Below are 14,872 nucleotides of genomic sequence, written 5' to 3' on the forward strand. Positions count from 1 at the left end.
GTAAAGAAATCCATACGTAGAATGTATGCACACATGACTGACTGTAAGTCGCTTTGGATAAAAGCGTCAGCTAAATGGCATATATTAAATCAAATCAACAGTAAAAAAGACAGTGAAAAATCACAGTAGCTAGGCTATATAGAGTAGGGAGGCTATATACAAACACTGGTTAGTCGGGCTGATTGAGATAGTATGTACATGTAGGTATGGTTAAAGTGACTATGCATATACGATAAACAGAGAGTTGCAGTAGCGTAAAAGAGGGGTTGATGGGCAGGGACACAATGCAGATAGTCCGGGTAGCCAATGTGCTGGGGCACTGGTTAGTCGGGGTAATTGAGGTAGTATGTACATGAATGTATAGTTAAAGTGACTATGTATATATGATAAACAGAGAGTAGTAGTAGCGTAAAAGAGGGGTTGGCGGGACACAATGCAGATAGTCCAGGGAGCCATTTGATTACCTGTTCAGGAGTCTTGTGACTTGGGGGTAAAAACTGTTGAGAAGCCTTTTGGTCCTAGACTTGGCACTCCAGTACCGCTTGCCATACGGTAGTAGAGAGAACAGTCTATGACTGGGGGTGGCTGGGCTATTTTACCATTTTTAGGGCCTGGATGGCAGGCAGCTTAGCCCCAGTGATGTACTGGGCCGTACGCACTACCCTCTGTAGAGCCTTGCGGTCGGAGGCCGAGCAGTTGCCGTACCAGGCAGTGATGCAACCAGTCAGGATGCTCTCAATGTTGCAGCTGTAGAACCTTTTGAGGATCTGAAGACCCATGCCAAATATTTTTAGTTTCCAGAGGGGGAAATAGGATTTTGTCGTGTCCTCTTCACGATTGTCTTGGTGTGTTTGGACCATTCTAGTTTGTTGGTGATGTGGACACCAAGGAACTTGAAGCTCTCAACCTTCTCCACTACAGCCCCGTCAATGAGAATGGGGGTGTGCTTGGTCCTCTTTTTCCTGTAGGCCACAATCATCTCCTTAGTCTTGGTTACATTGAGAGATTGGTTGTTATTCTGGCACCACCCGGCCAGGTCTCTGACCTCCTCCCTATAGGCTGTCTCATCGTTGTCGATGATCAGGCCTACCACTGTTGTGTCATCTGCAAACTTTATGATGGTGTTGGAGTCGTGCCTGGCCACACAGTCGTGGGTGAACAGGGAGTACAGGAGGGGACTGAGCACGCACCCCTGATGGGGCTCCCGTGTTGAGGATCAGCGTGGCAGATGTGTTGCTACCTACCCTCACCACCTGGGGGAGGCCCGTCAGCAAGTCAAGGATCCAGTTGCAGAGGGAGGTGTTTAGTCCCAGGATCCTTAGCTTAGTGATGAGCTTTGAGGGTACTATGGTGTTGAACACTGAGTTGTAGCCAATGAATAGCATTCTCACGTAGGTGTTTCTTTTGTCCAGGTGGGAATAACAAGGCTATATAGAGGGGGTACATGTACCGAATCAATGTAGGTAGGGGTAAAGTGACTGCATAGATAATAAACAGTGAGTAACAGCAGTGTTAAAAACAAATGCAAATAGTCTGGGTGGCCATTAATTGTTCAGCAGTCTTATGGCTTGGGGGTCAAAGCTGTTAAGGAGCCTTTTGGACCTAGACTTGGCTCTCTGGTACCGCTTGCTGTGTGGTAGCAGAGAGAACAGTATATGACTTAAGTGACTTTGACAATTTTTGAGGCCTTCTTCTGACATTTCTAGTACATACTGTACACTACCGGTCAAAAGTTTTAGAACACCTACTCATTCAATGGTTTTTCTTTATTTGGACTATTTTCTACATTGTAGAATAATCTTGAAGACATCAAAGCTTTGAAATTACACACATGGAATCATGTAGTAACCAAAAAAGTGTTGAACAAATCAAAATATATTTTATATTTGAGATTCTTCAAATAGCCACCCTTTGCCTTGACAGCTTAGCACACGCATGGCAGGAAACTTGGCCCCAATGATGTACTGGGCTGTACACACTACCCTTTGTAACGCCTTATGCCGAGCAGTTGCCATACCAGGCAGTGATGCAACTGGTCAGGATGTGCTCAAAGGTGCAGCTGTAGACATTTTTGAGGATCTGGGGACCCATGCCATATTTTCAGTCTCCTCGGGTTGGGGAAAGGCATTGTCGTGCCCTCTTCATGACTTTCTTGGTGTGTTTGGACTATGATAGTTTGTTGGTGATGTGGTCACCAAGAAACTTGAAACTCTCTACCCGCTCCACTACAGACCCGTTAATGTGAATGGGGGTTTATTCGGTTCTCCTTTTTCTGTGGTCCATGATCATCTCCTTTGTCTTGCTCACGTTTTTGAGATCTATGTGTGTGAAGGGTCCAGAAATCTGCAGAATTGTGCCATTTGTTCTTGCCACATTTCACAGAATGTATAAAACATCTATGGTAAGTCATTCATAGGGTAATGGCCTGAGCGAGAGAGGAGAAGTGGATACCATAGGAAAGTTGATGTCAATTAATTTAATTAATTGCTGATGTCAATTAATTGCAGAAGTTTCTCCCTGTCTGTCAATATCATCAATGCTCTCTCTGGTCAAGCAACTCCTACAGCCTACCTGAACTGCCTAAAAACATCTGAAGCTATGTGTGGAAGATGAACCATAAACTGCCAGATTCCTTAAGGTGTTTTTGTGTTCAAAGCGATGTTGAAATTATTTTTTGTAATGAAAAGAGCTACACTACCATTCAAAAGTTTGGGGTCACTTAGAAATGTCCTTGTTTTTGAAAGAAAAGCACATTTTTTGTACATTAAATAACATCAAATTGATCAGAGATGCAGTGTAGACATTGTTCATGTTGTAAATTACTATTGTAGCTGGATGATCTACAGAGGCCCATTATCAGCAAGCATCACTCCTGTGTTCCAATGACACGTTGTGTTAGCTAATCCAAGTTTATAATTTTAAATGGCTAACTGATCATTAGAAAACCCTTTCGCAATTATGTTAGCACAGCGGAAAACTGTTGTGATTAAATAAGCAATAAACTGGCCTTCTTTAGACTTGTTGAGAATCTGGAGCATCAGCATTTGTAGCTTCAATTACAGGCTCAAAATGGCCAGAAACAAAGACCTTTCTTCTGAAACTCGTCAGTCTATTCTTGTTCTGAGAAATTAAGGCTATTCCATGTGAGAAATTGCCAAGAAACTGAAAATCTCGTACAACGCTGTGTACCGCTCCCTTCACAGAACAGCGCAAACTGTCTCTAACCAGAATAGAAAGAGGAGTGGGAGGCCCCGGTGCACAACTGAGCAAAAGGACAAGTATATTAGAGTGTCTAGTTTGAGAAACAGCCAACCCCCAAGTCTTCAACTGGCAGCTTCATTAAATAGTACGTGCAAAACACCAGTCTCAATGTCAACAGTGAACAGGTGACTTCGGGATGCTGGCCTTCATGGCAGAGTTGCAAAGAAACAAATGCTGATGCTCCAGATACTCAACTAGTCTAAAGAAGGCCAGTTTTATTGCTCCTTTAATTAGAACAACAGTTTTCAGCTGTGCTAACAAAATTTCAAAAGGGTTTTCTAATGATCAGTTAGCCTTTTAAAATGATAAACTTGGATTAGCTAATGCAACGTGCTATCGGAACACAGAAGTGATGGATGCTGATAATGGGCCAATGTAGATATTCCATTAAAAATCAACTGTTTCCTGCTACAATAGTCATTTACAATATTAAGAATGTCTACACTGTATTTCTGATGAATTGTATATTTTTTAATGGACAACAAATGTGTTTTCTTTAAAAAACAAGTACATTTCTAAGTGACCCCAAATTGTTGAATGGTAGTGTATATTTTTAATTTCACTTTTATTTAACCAGGTAGGCCAGTTGAGAACAAGTTCTAATTTACAACTGTGACCTGGCCAAGATAAAGCAAAGCAGGGCGACAAAAAACAACAACACAGAGTTACACGTGGGATAAACAAAAGTACAGTCAATAACACAATAGAAAAATCTATATACAATGTGTGCAAATGGCGTAAGGAGGTAAGGCAATAAATAGGCCATAGTAGCGAAGTAATTTCAATTTAGCAAATTAACACGGGAGTGATAGATGTGCAGATAATGATGTGCAAGTAGAAATACTGGTGTGCAAAAGAGCAAAAAAAGTAAATAAAGACAATATGGGGATGAGGTAGGTAGTTGGATGGGCTATTTACAGATGGGCTGTGTACAGCTGCAGTGATCGGTAAGCTGCTCAGATAACTGATGCTTAAAGTTAGTGAGGGAGACATAAGTTTCCAACTTCAGCGATTTTTGCAATTCGTTCCAGTCATTGGCAGCAGAGAACTGTAAGGAAAGGCGGCCAAAGTGGTGTAGGCTTTGGGGATGACCAGTGAGACATACCTGCTGGAGCGCATGCTACAGGTGGGTGTTGTTATGGTGACCAGTGAGCTGAGATAAGGCGGAGCTTTACCTAGCAAAGACTTATAGATGACCTGGAGCCAGTGGGTCTGGCGACCAATATGTAGCGTGGGCCAGTTGACTAGAGCATACAGGTGTTCAGTGGTGGGTGGTATATGGGGCTTTGGTGACAAAACGGATGGCACTCTGATAGACTGCACCCAGTTTGCTGAGTAGGGTATTGGAGGCTATTTTGTAAATGACATCGCCAAAGTCGAGGATCAGTAGGATAGTGAGTTTTATGAGGGTATGTTTGGCAGCGTGGGTGAAGGAGGCTTTGTTGCGCAATAGGAAGCCGATTCTAGATTTAATTTTGGATTGGAGATGCTTAATATGAGTCTGGAAGGAGAGTTTACAGTCTAGCCAGACACCTAGGTATTTGTAGTTGTCTACATGTTCTAAGTCAGAACCGTCCAGAGTAGTGATGCTAGTCGGGCGGGCGGGTGTGGGCAGCAATCGGTTGAAAAGTATGCATTTAGTTTTACTAACGTTTAAGAGCAGTTGGAGGCCACAGAAGGAGAGTTGTATGGCATTGAAGCTCGTTTGGAGGTTAGTTAACACAGTGTCCAAAGAAGTGCCAGATGTATACAGAATGATGTCATCTGCGTAGAGGTGGATCAAGTTATCACTCGTAGCAAGAGCGACATCGTTGATATATACTGAGAAAAGAGTCGACCTGAGAATTGAATCCTGTGGTACCCCCATAGAGACGGCCAGAGATCTGGACAACAGGTCCTCCGATTTGACACACTGAACTCTGTCTGAGAAGTGGTTGGTGAACCAGTCGAGGCAGTCATTAGAGAAACCGGGTCTGTTGAGTCTGCCGATAAGAATAGGGTGATTGACAGTCAAAATCCTTGGCTAGGTCGATGAAGACGATGGCTGCACAGTACTGTCCTTTAACGATGAAGGTTATGATATCGTTTAGTACCTTGAGCGTGGCTGAGGTGCACCCGTGACCAGCTCGGAAACCGGATTGCACAGCGGCGAAGGTACGGTGGGATTCGAAATGGTCAGTGATCTGTTTGTTAACTTGGCTTTCGAAGACTTTAGAAAGGCAGGGCAAGATGGATATAGGTCTGTAACATTTTGGGTCTAGAGTGTCACCCCCTTTGAAGAGGGGGATGACTGCGGCAGCTTTCCAATCTTTAGGGATCTCGGACGATATGAAAGAGAGGTTGAACAGACTTGTAATAGGGGTTGCAACAATGGCGGCGAATAATTCTAGAAAGAGAGGGTCCAGATTGTCTAGCCCAGCTGATTAATTTTACGGGTCCAGGTTTTGCAGCTCATTGAGAACATCTGCTGTCTGGATTTGGGTGAAGGAGAAGCTGGGGGGGGCTTGGGCAAGTAGCTGCGGGGGATGCGGAGCTGTTGGCCAGGGTTGGGGTAGCCAGGAGGAAAGCATGGCCAGCCGTAGAGAAATGCATGTTGAAATTCTCGATTATCGTGGATTTATTGGTAGTGACAGTGTTTGCTAGCCTCAGTGCAGTGGGCAGCTGGGAGGATGTGCTTTTATTCTCCATGGACTTTAGTGTCCCAAAACTGTTTGAAGTTAGAACTACAGGATGCAAATTTCTGTTTGAAAAAGCTAGCCTTTGCTTTCCTAACTGACTCTGTGTATTGGTTCCTGACTTCCCTGAAAAGTTGCATATCGCGGGGACTATTCAATGCTAGTGCAGTCCGCCACAGGATGTTTTTGTGCTTGTCGTTGGCAGTCAGGTCTGGAGTGAACCAAGGCTATATCTGTTCTTAGTTCTACATTTTTTTGAATGGGGCATGCTTATTGAAGCACGTTTAAAGAGCAACCAGGCATCCTCTACTGACGGGATGAGGTCAATATCCTTCCAGGATACCCGGCCAGGTCGATTAGAAAATCCTGCTCGCAGAAATGTTTTAGGGAGTGTTTGACAGTGATGAGGGGTGGTCGTTTGACCGCAGACCCATAACGGATGCAGGCAGTGATTGCTGAGATCCTGATTGAAAACAGCAGAGGTGTATTTGGAGAGCAAGTTGGTCAGGATAATATCTATGAGGGTGCCCATGTTTACGGATTTAGGGTTGTACCTTGTGGGTTCCTTGATAATTTGTGTGAGATTGAGGGAATCTATTTTAGATTGTAGGACGGCCGGGTTGTTACTATATATAAAATATATTATTATTAATGATAAACATATGAGAACCCATCTGTTGAGTAAAGGTCAACACAAAAGATAAACTGTAATCAGTAATCAATTGAGTTACTCGTGACCTCTAGTTTAAATATAGGGTCTTGCCAGTGCATAAAATCTCAACCACATGGTGGCAGTACATACATCCTTCTCTTCCACTCATTGCCATTCTTACTATCAACACCAATTTCACCTGGGATTTGAAACCTCAATTTTCTCCACAGAGGCCAAGTCCTTCACCAGGTGGAAAAAATGTTCTTAAACGGAAGCAAATGGAACTAAACGGGGAGGGACCTACCTGAATTTGTCTAATACAAACTCCTGTTTTAGTTGCAAAACTGTACTAATGATTACACCACTGAAATAACCTGGGTATACTCGACTTCTTGGGTTTGATAACCTAGACTTTATTCAGACCAAAGGAGGACACAGAAATGTTTTATGATACACACCTTTTTGTGTTCTCTTTTTTTTAATACAGAGAGAAATGTGGTAGGCTACCATAGACCGTATTTAAACAAGGGTGCTGTACAGTGATTAATATGGATTTAGATTTCCACAAATTGAAGTAATTTCAAGATCTAATAATTAAGCAATGAGGGGATGTGGTATACGGCCAATATACCACGGCTAAGGGCTGTTCTTAGTCACAATGCCTGGATACAGCACGGAGCCATGGTATAATGGTAATGTACCACAACCCCCCTAAGGTGCCTTGTTGCTATTATAAACTGGTTACCAAAGTAATTAGAGCAGTACAAATAAATGTTTTGTCATACCCGTGGTATATGGTCTGATATTTGACATCTTTCAGCCAAACAGCATTCAGGGCTCAAACCACCCAGTTTATAATACAAAATATCACAACCTAAAACACATGTACCACATTTCTATCATTATTATGGGAACTGCTGGCACAAAGATAAAACATTAGTACCTGGGTGAGGTGAATGCAAAAGGTTTTATTATTATTTTCAACTAATATGGGAATTATTTCAAACTACACATTGATCTTTCAAGTCAAATACAAATCGGGTTTGTCTAGATGGGATACAGCTCTTGTCAAATTGACGTCGAAGGTCGATTTCTTTATTTTAGCTAACCTTAACCTAATTTGCTACACTAATTCTCATAACCTGGGCTGGGTTTCCCAAAACCATTATAGGATTAAGATCATCTTAATTCCATTGAAACTAAATAGACGAAAGATGGTCTTAGTGCGATGCTTTTAGGAAACCTATCATTGCTGTCTAAATTCTAAATCTACTACGAAAAGTCCATTTTGGCAAAAGCTGAATCCTTTCTAGGCAAAACCATAAAACATGGAACGCTTTCGACAACTTGTAGAGTCCATGCCCCGACGAAGTGAGGCTGTTTTGAGGGCAAAACGGGGAGGAGTGCAGTAGGAAGGTGTTCCTAATGTTTGTTATACTCAGTGTAAACGTGTCCTTCTCAGTAGTGATGGGCATTCCGAATCTTTTCAGTGACCCGGCTCATTTGGCTCCCAAACAGCTCTTCGTTCATTGGCTCTTAAAAATACCTAAGACCATGAAACAATTGGAAATCTCTCAAATAAAGCATACAAATGTAATTTCAGATCGTGGCATGTTAGTTCAAATACATTTTTACCTCACCAAATTATTAGATGGCCTGCAAAAAAAAAATGAAGGGGGAAAAATGTATGCACTGCAACAATGTGGTCCTTCTGTAGCTCAGTTGGTAGAGCATGGCGCTTGTAACGCCAGGATAGTGGGTTCGATCCCCGGGACCACCCATACGTAGAATGTATGCACACATGACTGTAAGTCGCTTTGGATAAAAGCGTCTGCTAAATGGCATATATTATTATTATTATTATGTGTGTGTGCCAGAAAAAGTCTCATCACTATCTATTGTTCCTGTAGTGCATTACAATCTTCAGATAATGTTTTAATGGTCTTCAGTGCAGATAATCGTTGTCTGAAGGTCAAAAAGCAGTAGTAATAAATCAGGGTGCCAAATGAACGGCTCTTTCACAGATGTGATTTGGTTTAAGACGTTATAGAGCCGAATAGAGCCGTTCGTTCTGCTTCTCAGTAGCTGGTGTGCACACCTGCAGGCTAGGCCAAGTAAACGGACTTCCTTTCCCTTATGAACTCTTAAACAACTTCGGCGCTAAAGTTTGCAGCAGGAAAAAGTTGGCTTGTTTTGCATTGACGGTAAGCTCTAACATTACTTTAATTGACATTAATAAACTTAAACAACGATAACGTGTGCTACTCTTCATTCGCTACAAACTACATGCCATGGCTGTCATATTGTTGTGTAGCTAATTTAGTTTACCGGTAAATACAGAGAGCTAATTATAGTTAAAAATTTTGCTCTGAATTTAAATGGAATATCTTAATTGAAACTGTGCCACTTGTACTTTGAACCAATTTGGTTAGCCTTACAATTAGACATTCTCCTAGCAATTTTTCTTTACACGCGCCGACCGGTAACTTTGTCAGCCCGTGCACCTTCAGCGAGTGGATACGCGTGTCATTCGTTTGATAAAAACATGTTAAGCTTGACCCTATTTTCTAAATGAATTTTATTAGACATGCCATGTTTTTTTCCCCTCGAAAATAATGCCCAACTCTGCCGACCTTTTATCTCTATTTGATCATCATGCCACGTAAGATCATTAATTAAATAAAGACCCCTTTCTATTAATCCGAATACTTGTAGGCGTGTGGTGATGTCTGGTTTCCTATAGTCCCCATTTATACGAAAACATAGCTAGCTAATCATGTTATTGCTAAATTAATTTAGTCAATGTGCAGTCAACCAGCTAAATACATTTACAGGTCTAACGTTACTCATCATTTCATTTCCACTTGCTGTACACGTAATGAGCCTCGATTCCCTGTACCGTGAATATGGCGAGATGTCAATGAACTGCAATAACCTCGCTGAATGCAGCAGCAACACAGCCTCGCATTTTATGGGGAGATGGCTCACCAGAGGTCATGTGATAGCGCGGTGGGTTTGCTTCTCTTATAGCAATTGGCTGAAGCGATCTTGCTATACATCTGGTCTCTTTTATTAAGGGGCATCATTTTCCTGTGAGGATCTTGCTATACATCTGGGCTCTTTTATTAATGGGCATCTTCATTTTCCTGTGAGTCATTGTTAATCCTTCAAAGTAGGTTGAATACATCAAGTTGTCACCTTGCTAGGTTATATGTGATAATGCAAAACAAATCTCTCTGTTGCCCATGACTTTCAAGTTCTCAGCAAACAGGGTTGCCCAGTTGGGAAGTTCTTTCTCAGCCTTGGTATCATTAGCTATGGGATCAGCACTCACTCACCCTCCCTGCATTTGTATTTTTGCAAATGCAGTCACAACCAGATTAACCATGTCCTCTGGGTTTAATAGTTTCAACAAAGGCTGGGGTAGTTTTTAGGGATGCATGATATATCGGTGAACATATCGGAATCGGACGATATTAGCTAGAAATGCCAACATCAGTATTGGCCCGATGTCTAGTTTAACGCTGATGTGCAAAACCGAAGTCAAAGCTGACCTGCATACCTATATAATGTAGGTACAAATCAAATGTTATTTGTCACATACACATGGTTAGCAGATGTTAAAGTGAGTGTAGCGAAATGCTTGTGCTTTTAGTTCCGACAATGCAGTAATAACCAACGAGTAATCTAAGCTAACAATTTCACAACAACTACCAAATACACACGTGTAAAGGGATGAAGAATATGTACATAAAAATATATGAATGAGTGATGGTACAGAACGGCATAGGCAAGATGCAGTAGATGGTATTGAGTACAGTATATACATATGAGATGAGTAATGTAGGGTATGTAAACATATTACATGGCATTGTTTAAAGTGGCTAGTGATACATTTTTTACATCAATTTTTCCATTATTAAAGTGGCTGGTGTTGAGTCAGTATGTTGGCAGCAGCCACTCAATGTTAGTGATGGCTCTTTAACAGTCTGATGGCCTTGAGATAGAAACTGTTTTTCAGTCTCTCGGTCCCAGCTTTGATGCACCTGTACTGACCTCGACTTCTGGATGATAGCGGGGTGAACAGGCAGTGGCTCAGGTGGTTGTTGTCCTTGATGATCTTCATGCCCTTTCTGTGACATCGGGTGGTGTAGGTGTCCTGGAGGGCAGGTAGTTTGCCCCCGGTGATGTGTTGTGCAGACCTCACTACCCTCTGGAGAGCCTTACGGTTGTGGGCGGAGCAGTTGCTGTACCAGGCGGTGATAGTTTGAGTGCTTTTGGTGACACGCTGAATTTCTTCAGCCTCCTGAGGTTGAAAAGGCGCTGCTGCCCCTTCTACCCACGCCGTCTGTGTGGGTGGACCAATTCAGTTTGTCCGTGATGTGTACGCCGAGATACTTAAAACTTACTACCCTCTCCACTACTGTCCCATCGATGTGGATAGGGGTAATGACGACATAATGACGCCACGTAAAATGTTGCTCTACACGTGCAACACAGCATTCCTAACCTAGCCCACAATGTCTGTTGTGTGGATCAAGCAGTTATTTGAAAGAGTAAGACATTTTCAGTGAGACAACTCCAAGGCGAAATCCATTAACTCCAAGATAATGTAATTAATTTCCCTTGACAATCAACCTTTCTCTGTCGTGGGCGATGTTGGCTTTCGCGACTGGTCGAACACCGGTACACACTACCAAGTGCGCTATTTTTCAGATGTTGCCCTACCGGAGTTACACAGTAATAGCGTCACTGCTATTAGTTTCACAACATACTATGGAAACCTGTTGGGTCTTTGCATGTCAAAAAAGATACACATCAAATAACACTGTTTGACATGTTAACTTCTTTGGGGTAGGGGGCAGTATTGGGTAGCTTGGTTTAAAAACGTGCCCAAATTAAGCTGCCCGCTACTCAGCCGTAAAAGCTAGAATATGCATATAATTAGTAAATTTGAATAGAAAACACTCTGAAGTTTCTAAAACTGTTTGATGTCTGTGAGTGTAACAGAACTCATATGGTAGGCAAAAACCTAGACAGGTTAAATAAGCTTTTGACACATCAAATAACAATTCTATTATAGAATGTTGTGTGTTCTGAATTTGCACGTGCAAGCCAAGCGCCACCACTACTATCAAATCAAATTCAAATCAAATCAAATTTATTTATATAGCCCTTCGTACATCAGCTGATATCTCAAAGTGCTGTACAGAAACCCAGCCTAAAACCCCAAACAGCAAGCAATGCAGGTGTAGAAGCACGGTGGCTAGGAAAAACTCCCTAGAAAGGCCAAAACCTAGGAAGAAACCTAGAGAGGAACCAGGCTATGTGGGGTGGCCAGTCCTCTTCTGGCTGTGCCGGGTGGAGATTATAACAGAACATGGCCAAGATGTTCAAATGTTCATAAATGACCAGCATGGTCGAATAATAACAAGGCAGAACAGTTGAAACTGGAGCAGCAGCACAGTCAGGTGGAACGGGGACAGCAAGGAGTCATCATGTCAGGTAGTCCTGGGGCACGGTCCTAGGGCTCAGGTCCTCCGAGAGAGAGAAAGAAAGAGAGAATTAGAGAGAGCATATGTGGGGTGGCCCGTCCTCTTCTGGCTGTGCCGGGTGGAGATTATAACAGAACATGGCCAAGATGTTCAAATGTTCATAAATGACCAGCATGGTCGAATAATAGTAAGGCAGAACAGTTGAAACTGGAGCAGCAGCATGGCCAGGTGGACTGGGGACAGCAAGGAGTCATCATGTCAGGTAGTCCTGGGGCATGGTCCTAGGGCTCAGGTCATTTGAAACTGGAGCAGCAGCATGGCCAGGTGGACTGGGAACAGCAAGGAGTCATCATGTCAGGTAGTCCTGGGGAATGGTCTATCAGTAGCACTGTCAAAGCTGCCCAAAAGTCTGCATACATCGGCCACGAATGATGTGTTTACAATACCGCGTCGGTAATAAAGCATTATTTGTTTGACCTCAACTGGGGTAGCTTGCTAGCTTTAGCTTGATACCTAGCTAACACCAATACAACCAGCCTGAAAACAATGACCAGTAGAAACTAGAAATGCACCGATATCACATTTATGGCCGATATCCTATATTTTCCTTGCCAAATAAAGGATACAGATATTTTTTAAAAACAACACATTTTTAATATTGGTATTGTTTTTTTTGGGCAATGAGTAGTTTTACTTTCCTTATCTCGGTCATCCAGTTTGAAAGGAAATTGGGCAGAGAAATGTGTGAAGAAACTGCACATTTTAGTGGCCTTTTATTGTACCCAGACAAGGTGCACCTGTGTAATGGGCATTCTGTTTAATCAGCTTCATTATATGCCACACCTGAGAGGGATGTGCACAAAATTTGAGAGAAATAAGCTTTTTGTGCATATGGAACATTTCTGCAATATTTTATTTCAGCTCATGAAACATGGGACCAACACTTTACATGTTGAATTTTATATTTTTGTTCAGTGCAATTACAAATAATTGGTTGACTGCAAATTGACCGCAAGAAGCCCAAACAGGCTAGAACATAATTTCAAACCTTGCTTACATTTGTCTACGATCACATCTCTCTATGCGTGGGAATACTTTGGAGCAGATTTCCAAAATTAAAATTGCTTGGAGCTGATTTGCTTGTATTTTTACAGTCTTATGTCCAACAATAAAACATTTAGAAAATGTCCTGCAGTAGGCTATTGAATAAAGCAGTGTTGGTTGTGTGTATATTTGTTCATAGACGCCATCCAATTGGCGATTAAATGTTTAAATTATTTTTTTTTTTTTATGCAAACATTCTAAAAATCTGCATAAAGAAAATATGCGCATTTTCCCACTAGTGGTGTTTCCGCCATACTGTTGCAGATTTTTAAAAAATCTGTGCATGACGACGTAGTGCACAGAATATACTTTTTCTTTAAAGTTTTCATGTACTGAATAAAAATCGAAAGTTCTACCGATAGTTTTCTCACATACTGTTGCGTTAAATAGCAAATGTGCATACTCTGGCCTTGGCACAGCCAGTTCGCAGATACAGTGCGGGGAGGCTAGTCTACATGAGTTTTATGAGCAAGAATATTTGTAACCGTCTCTTATGTTCCAAAATTTGAAATTGTGATTTTTACATTGAATAAAAGTACAGACTCAGAGCTTCAATCGTACACTGTAGTTAGAGGAAACATAGAGAAGTAATGCTGCTTTAAAAGTTGATCAACTTCATATAAAGATGGCGCAGATAGACATGGCCACCTTGTTTCTCGTTCCTAAGCAACTTTGCAGTATTTATAGATATATATTTTTTTATTTCTCACGCTATTAGCCCAGAACGTTCTTAGCATTATTACATACAGCCAGAAATAACTTTTGGATATCAGAGAGGCAGTCTCTCACCACCATTTCGACAAGGAATACAACTTTCCTGAATTGGATTCTTTGATCGTACCCTTCAAGGCGATAGAACTTATGCCAGAGGCTCCTGCAAAACGCTGCTGGGGGAGAAGAGGTATTCGGAGTGAACTTTTAGCCTGACTCGGCAGGCGTGCACACCATCCACCACTTCCAAGTATATTACTTGCTAATGTTCAGTCCTTGGGCGATAAAGTAGATGACCTCAAAGCGTGGATCTCCTTCCAGAGAGACATACTCTGTTTCACGGAATCATGGCTCTCTCTGGATATACTGTCCCCGTTGATACAGCCAGCTGGGTTCTCGGTACATCGTGGTAACGTACAGGAACATAATTCCTTTTGTTCACCCGACCTAGAATATCTCTATCAAATTCCAACCGTGTTACACCACTAGAGAATGTTATTTTTTTTGTCACAGCTGTATATTTTCCCCCTCAAGCCGATACCACTACGACTCTCAAGGAACTACACTGGACTGTGTGCAAACTGGAAACCCGCATATACTAAGGCTGCATTTTATTGTAGATGGGGACTTTAATTTGGACTAGAGGAAAACGCTGCCAAAGTTTTATCAACTCATCGCCTGCAGTACTCTCGCTTCAAAAACTCTTGACCATTGTTACTCTCCCTTCAGGGGTGGCCTTAAGGCCCTCCCATCGGCAAATCAAATCTTTGCTCCTCCCTTCCATAGGCAGAAACTCAAACCGGAAGTACCCGTGCCAAGGTCTATTCAACGTTGGTCTGACTAATCGGAATCCATGCATTAAGACTGTTTTGATCACGCAGGCTAGGACATGTTCCTGGTTGTCTCTACTAACAACATTGATGTATACATTGACACAGTGACTGAGTTCATCAGGAAGTGTATAGGGGATGTTG

At 42.1% G+C, this 14,872-nt stretch overlaps 1 protein-coding gene across 1 annotated transcript in view; it reads left to right on the forward strand.

The window, feature by feature from the left end:
- The first annotated feature begins 8,538 nt into the window (after nt 1-8,538).
- acsbg2 (acyl-CoA synthetase bubblegum family member 2) overlaps nt 8,539-14,872 on the forward strand; it is a 28,386-nt gene continuing 22,052 nt past the window's right edge. Inside the window, exon 1 of the mRNA XM_035780996.2 lies at nt 8,539-8,792. The gene's annotated coding sequence lies outside the window, so the exon portion shown is untranslated. The remainder of the gene's footprint in view (nt 8,793-14,872) is intronic.

Source organism: Oncorhynchus keta, chromosome 1 (assembly GCF_023373465.1).
Source record: "Oncorhynchus keta strain PuntledgeMale-10-30-2019 chromosome 1, Oket_V2, whole genome shotgun sequence".
NCBI lineage: Eukaryota > Metazoa > Chordata > Actinopteri > Salmoniformes > Salmonidae > Oncorhynchus > Oncorhynchus keta.